Source organism: Lycorma delicatula, chromosome 1, assembly GCF_047948215.1.
Source record: "Lycorma delicatula isolate Av1 chromosome 1, ASM4794821v1, whole genome shotgun sequence".
Classification (NCBI taxonomy): domain Eukaryota; kingdom Metazoa; phylum Arthropoda; class Insecta; order Hemiptera; family Fulgoridae; genus Lycorma; species Lycorma delicatula.
In genome coordinates, this window is record NC_134455.1 from 364,972,368 (window position 1) to 364,979,157 (window position 6,790).

Below are 6,790 nucleotides of genomic sequence, written 5' to 3' on the forward strand. Positions count from 1 at the left end.
CGGTTTAAAGTAGTCGTTAGTCCTCTAAACATTACCTAAAACTTTTACCTGAAACAATTTTTGATATGATCAACTCTTACGGCAACGGATGACCAAAATGTTGCTGGAATTTTAAGATTGGACTTGGTGACGAAAAACGCGGTTTTTTAGATTTGAAGTACAATGCTTTGTTAAATGACTAATACAATTGTAAACTTTATTACCAAAACTTGTAAAGAATTTAATTCTGAGAAAATTAATGTAATAAAGACTATGAAAAACAAAAAAAAATCAACTTTTATTATTAAAAACAAAACTTAACAGAAAAATGTTATGAACTTGTAAAACTTTAAAACAGCTATTTTTATTACAATAAATGTAAACCTTTGAAAAATTAGGTTGGCAACACTGACTATGTTTCGACATTAATTTAAATACTACTCATTGTTGATATAAAATTGTGGTTAAGTGTTAATAACAAATGTTGGGTGGTTTAGTTACTTTTAAACGGATTTGAATACTAGATCATGGATATCGGTGTTCTTTGACGGTTGGGCTTCAAATAAACCACTCATCTCAAAAATGGTCAACCTGAGACTGTACAAGACTACACTTCATTTACAGTCATGCATATCATGTTCATTCATCTTCTGAAGTAATACCTTACGGTGGTTCCGAAGGCTAAAACAGAAAAGAGAGAGAGGCGGTTTAGTTGTTTTTGACAATATTTATGTGTTTAATTATTTTTTAGAATCAATTTATGTTGTGATTGTTGTGCTTACATGTTGTTAAACTGTACTTACATGTTTCCAATCGAATATGAATTTAAAAAAGTTAAATTCCGTTTTGACGAATGCCGCATCTATTCACTCATGCAAAATATACTGAAATGATTTTTCTGTACGGTTTTCGGGATGGAAGTGCTCCAGCTGCGGTGGAATAATACCAACGTAGGTAACCCGGACGAATATTTCCAAACCATAAAGTATTTTTAAAAATTTTAAATAATCTTCATGAGAATGGTGATGAAAAGGGAAAATCTTCAGATGGTACAGTTTAGTTCTACCAAGAGCACGAGAATTTCTACACAACTCACATTCCACAAAGTACAGTATGGAGGACATTACATACACACAGACTATGTCCTTATCATGTTCAGAACGTTCAGCACCTTCAGCTTGGTGACCATGCCAGAAGACTGCAGTTTTGTCAACAGGTTAACAATAATAACTACTTAATTCCGTTCATCCATTTTTTGAATGAACCTACTTTTTCCTTAAAGACATAAACAACACACGGAATTAACATCAGTGGTCTGAAAAAACCCATGTGCTGTAGTTGAATCAAACATTTTTATTAATTTATTTCAGGAGGAAAGTCAATGTTTACACTTCCCACATGCAGCTCCATCACAGAGTTCAACGGCAAATATCTCAACTAACTGGGGCTCAATGCCAAAACGCCTAGGTGAAGTAAGCACTTAAGTAGGCCCCTAGCCACCCGGATTGCTACTCTATCTATACATCTATAACAGCATCAGACTCCCTCAGCCATCTTTTGCAGGGGTAAGAATCTAAGAAAGCCAGCAATTATGTTTCATTCCCTTTCGGTTTTACAATTAACTTGCAGATAAAAACCAGAATTGATCCTCGCAAGCTCTTTAGTACGTTCACTTCGTACCAGGGGCAGATATATAAGACATGGCACACATCATCAATAGTACTATTCTCTGGACATAACCCTGAATTAATCAAACAAATCTGGCCAACCACCTATCTCGAAAATCACCATGTCCAGTAAGAAACTGTGTACTATGCCGATTGGGGGAAATCCACCAAATTACCTGTACACTTCTTACATCAGGAAGAATACCATGCAGGTGTAAGCCAGTAGAGAATTCACTTCACCTGTCATTTGGTTTGCTTGGCATTTCTCCCGTCACCAATCCATTCAGTCGCCCTAAAGCATAAGACCGAATTTCTGTGCCACATATGGCTACTGAAACTCGAAACAGTTAACAAGTCCAATAATAGTACAAAAAAAACTCAAAGAAATCGAAGTTTCTAGGTAAGCCAAACAATCGTTAGCCACGGCTACTAACACAACAAAGTAAAAATTTTTTTAATGTATTTAAAGCACCAAAATTATGCCAAAACTAATAGTTCGTGTCGCGAAACCCTCTAGTAGTCCTCGAACACCGGAAAAAAATCAACGAAATGTCAGAAACAAAGTTGTATGTAGTAGCCTAAATGGGTAAAATGACTACCAAATTAGGCCAAAACGCAAAATTAATATAAAAAAAAACACAAACACAAAACGAAATAAAAACAACAGAATTGAACTACCAACGAACAAAATAATGAAACAATAACCACGTAAACTGGTAAACGAATTTTAGAATAGAACTGCAGTCAACCACTATGAGTCAAAGGTCGAATCCAAATTTTGAACAGCTAAGAGATTCGAATAAAACTGGATAGAGTAGCAAAAGTTGAAATTACTTGTGCAGTATTGCATAACATTGGTAAGAATATAATTATAACATTATAAATAACTCAGATAAGAACATCATGAAGAATATAATAATTGGGCCTTTTTAGTGTAGACTTAATGTTTGTTGCGAGAATGATTGGTTTTGAAATAACTTTATCTAGATTTCTCACAGATTTTGTAGCTATAATCATTATTTTCCCAATAAAATTAGCATAATTTAGAACATCTGAAATGTTAATTTTAAAGTTAAATTTTGGGTAGACGTTAACTTCGAAACATCATTTTTTTAAAAGTTTCATCAGGAAAATATGTCGCTGAAGTATTTCCATCACTTCATGATATACTCGGTATAATTGTAAATGTTTAAATTAAACAAACCATACAGACAACAAAAAACGACCATTCAACAAAATAGTGTTTTCATTGTATTTACATCAAAAGTCTAAATTACTTCTTTTTCTTGTTTACCCTCCGGTAATTACCTTTCAAATAATACTTCAGAGGATGATATGTATGAGTGTAAATGAAGTGTTACAGTCTCAGTTCGACCATTCCTGAGGCGTCCCGCATCCTACCGACTAAAACTCCTTTCTTGCCGTTCCTCAACTCCCGGAGCCTGTCCCGCAGTCAAGCATTACTAGGCTTCGAGAGGTGCCTTTGAGTTCAGGAGTTCGGAAGTCCCCGTGCATCATCGCCGCCGCCCATCCATGCAAGCATAGACGAACGGTGACTTCACAAAGGGCTACCCCTCTCCATCTCGCTCACCGGTCAGTTTCTTCACCACGATGTTAGAGGTCTTTTGATAAGTAAAACAGTCATCACGACCCATCAATCCTCTCCATTACTCCATACTGATGTGTACCCCACTGTAGGAGCTCAGCTTCCTTCTTTTTGATAATACAGTAGGCAAGCTGCTCAACCGCAGCCCAGTCTTCTTTCCAATGTAGCATGATGTTAATAATATTAACTGGTGTAATTCCTGTAAGCCCCAATTGTTGCTTTATGCTCAACCACTGTGGGCACACATAGAATGTGTGTTCGCATGTATCCAAGTCGCCACAATACACTCATAGGGGTGAACTCCTCCTTTTAAATCTGTGGAGATATGATTTAAATTCTCCGTGACCCGATAATATCTGGGTCAGCAAGAACCCAACCTCACCGTGGTTCCTAGTACACCATGGCTGCAACCGTGGGTTGAGTCGTCTTGTCCATAGCCCTCTGTTTGGATTTTCCTGACTCGCTTGCCATTCCCTAATCATCAGTGCAGTAGCCTCTTCCTATTATTATGTTTTACGGTTACAGCGGAACTGAAATTAAAGCGAAAGTATTTTTCTCAAGGCCACACACCGAATTTATGAACCGAGTATTTATGACGTGTAAAAAAAATTAGACTACTTCACGAGACTATACGTTAAAGATTTTACTTTCTGTAAATGATTTCAATGAAAAACACGGAGAAATATAAAAAATTATTCTGTTATGGTTTATAATCTTGTAAATACAAACTTAAATAAATAAATATAAAGGGCTCTACCCTTTATATTTATTTAGAGGAAACGCATGTTTTTTTCACTATTGAATAACTTCGATTTTTTAATTATAGAAAAATAAAGCTTTACATTAAATAATAATATTTTTATTGAATTTTTGAAATCAACATACCTTAATTAGGTTTGGAAAATAATGTCAATAAGATTACGTCTTTCTTGTCGGACGCAAGTTCGGAGCCTCTCCTCAAAGTTCAGCACGGCTTTCGACACAGCTTCAATTTCTTGACGAATGGAAATTTTCAGGCCTTCGATTGAGTGTGAGTTGTTCACAAATACTTTTGATTTCAGGTAGCCCCACAAAGAACAGTCAGAAATCGATAGATCGGGAGAGAGTGGGGTACCCAGAAATATCGCCGAATCGTGAAATTACATGACCGGCAAACATTTCTTGAACCACTTCAATCGATGCCCTTGCCGTGTGAACTGTGGCACCATCCTATTGGAACCACATTTCTTTCATGTTCACCCGATTCCTTTCCAGTTCTGAACGCAGGAAGTTGTTGTACATGTCAATGTAGCGCGCGATGTCACTGTAACTGCAATTGCACCCTCTTCAAAAAAGTAAGGATCAACAATCCCTATCTTGGAGACACCGCATCATACTGTTACTTTTGAGCTGTGAAGAGGTTTTTAGTGTAGTTCACAAGGGTTCTCCGACGCCCAGTACCGACAGTTATGTTGTACATTAACATAGCCATCCAGATGGAAATGGGCTTCGTTACTTATCATTATTAAGGAATTTGCATCTTTCGTAAGAATGGCGTTCATTATGCCACAAAATTCTTTGCGTTGTACAAAATCCCTTTTAGTTAACGATCATCATTTTGTACGGGCGAAATTTGAGATCACTGTGTAAGATGCGATGAAGCGAACGACGTGAAATACCCAGCGATACAGTCTGTTTCCTAGCGAATCGTTTCGGACTAGCAAGAACTGCCCTTCTCACTCTGTTTAGTTTTCCGGAGTTCAGACTGAAAGGAAGGCAAGGTGGTTTTTTTCTTCATCACAGATCCAGTATTTTTAAACATCTCAACTCCTCTGAGTATGGCGTTTCAATCTGGAACTGCACCTCGACGTTCGAAATTAAAATTTTGACAGAAAATACGTAAAATCGTGACCACAGAATCATTGTTTTTGGTTCTCGATGAGTCGGAGAAATACCATTTACGTATCCCCCATAAATGGGGGAGTGCCAGAATCGCACCGGTTCGGCTAGCTGTAATTAAACACCTATGTGTTCCCACACCCTACCGACTAAAACTCCTTTCTCACCGTTCCTCAACTCCCGGAGCCTGTCCCGCAGTCCAGCATTACTAGGCCTCAAGAGGTGCCTTTGAATTCAGGAGTTCGGGAGTCCCCGTGCATCATCGCCGCCGCTCATCTATGCAAGCACAGACGAACGGCGACTTCACAAAGGGCTACCCCTCTCCCCTCTCTTCCACACCCCCCCATCATTCCCCCCACTCTCTGCCCCTCTCCCTCTCACTCACCGGTCAGTTTCTAAAACTCTATGTTAGAGGTCTTTTGATAAGTAAAACAGTCATCATGATTCATCAGTCTTCTCCATTACTCCATACTGGTCTGTACCCCACTCTCGGAGCTCAGCTTCCTTCTTTTTGATAATACAGTAGACATGCTGCTCAATCGCGGCCCAGTCTTCTTTCCAACGTAGTATGATGTTAATAATATTAATTGATGTAATTCCTGTAAGCCCCAATTGTTTTTTTATGCTCAACCACCTTGGGCACATATAGAATGTGTGTTCGCATGTATCCAAGTCGCCACAATACACTCATAGGGGTGAACCCTTCCTTTTAAATCTGTGGAGATATGAATTAAATTCTCCGTGACGCGATAATATCTGGATCAGGAAGAACCCAACCTCACCGTGGTTCCTAGTATACCATGGCTGCAATCGTGGAATGAGTCGTCTTGTCCATAGCCCTTTGTTTGGATTTTCCTGACTCGTTTGCCATTCCCTAATCATCAGTGCAGTAGCCTCTTCCTTTCGCATTCCACTAAAAGTTCTTTTTAGTTGAACTGCTCTGAAGTACACCGGGGGAACTCCTACAATGACCTTAATGAGTCTCTAATAAACTGCGTAGTTTGAACTGTCCGACAGAGGTCGCCGAAGGTCAATACCCCCACTCACCGCTGAGTGGTTTAATGCGTTTCTTTTGCTCAAACCTTTATATATATCCACCGGGTTGGTCTAGTAGTGAACGCGTCTTCCCAAATCAGCTGATTTGGAAGTCGAGAGTACCAGCGTTTAAGTCCTAGTAAAGCCAGTTATTTTTACACGGATTTGAATACTAGATCGTAGATACCGTTCTTTGGTGGTTGGGTTTCAATTAACCACACATCTCAGGAATGGTCGAACTGAGAATGTACAAGACTGCACTTCATTTACACTCATACATATCATCTTTATTCATCCTCTGAAGTATTATCTGAACGCTAGTTACCGGAGGCTAAACAGGAAAAACAAAAACCACCAAACAACACCGGTATCCACGATCTAGTAAGTCTAATTTACTTAAGTTACTAAAAATACACATTTTATTAAAATTTATTTTTATCAAAACCATATCTAAAAAACATTACATCCAACCATAACTACACACAGTTTATATACATTTTATCACGTTAATTTTTTTTTTTATTCAAAATATTGTATCGAACAAAAAAAACAAATTACGAAAGATTTTACGCCATAAAGAATATATTGTTCTTCAAAAAACATACAAAAAGATCCCTTCATATTC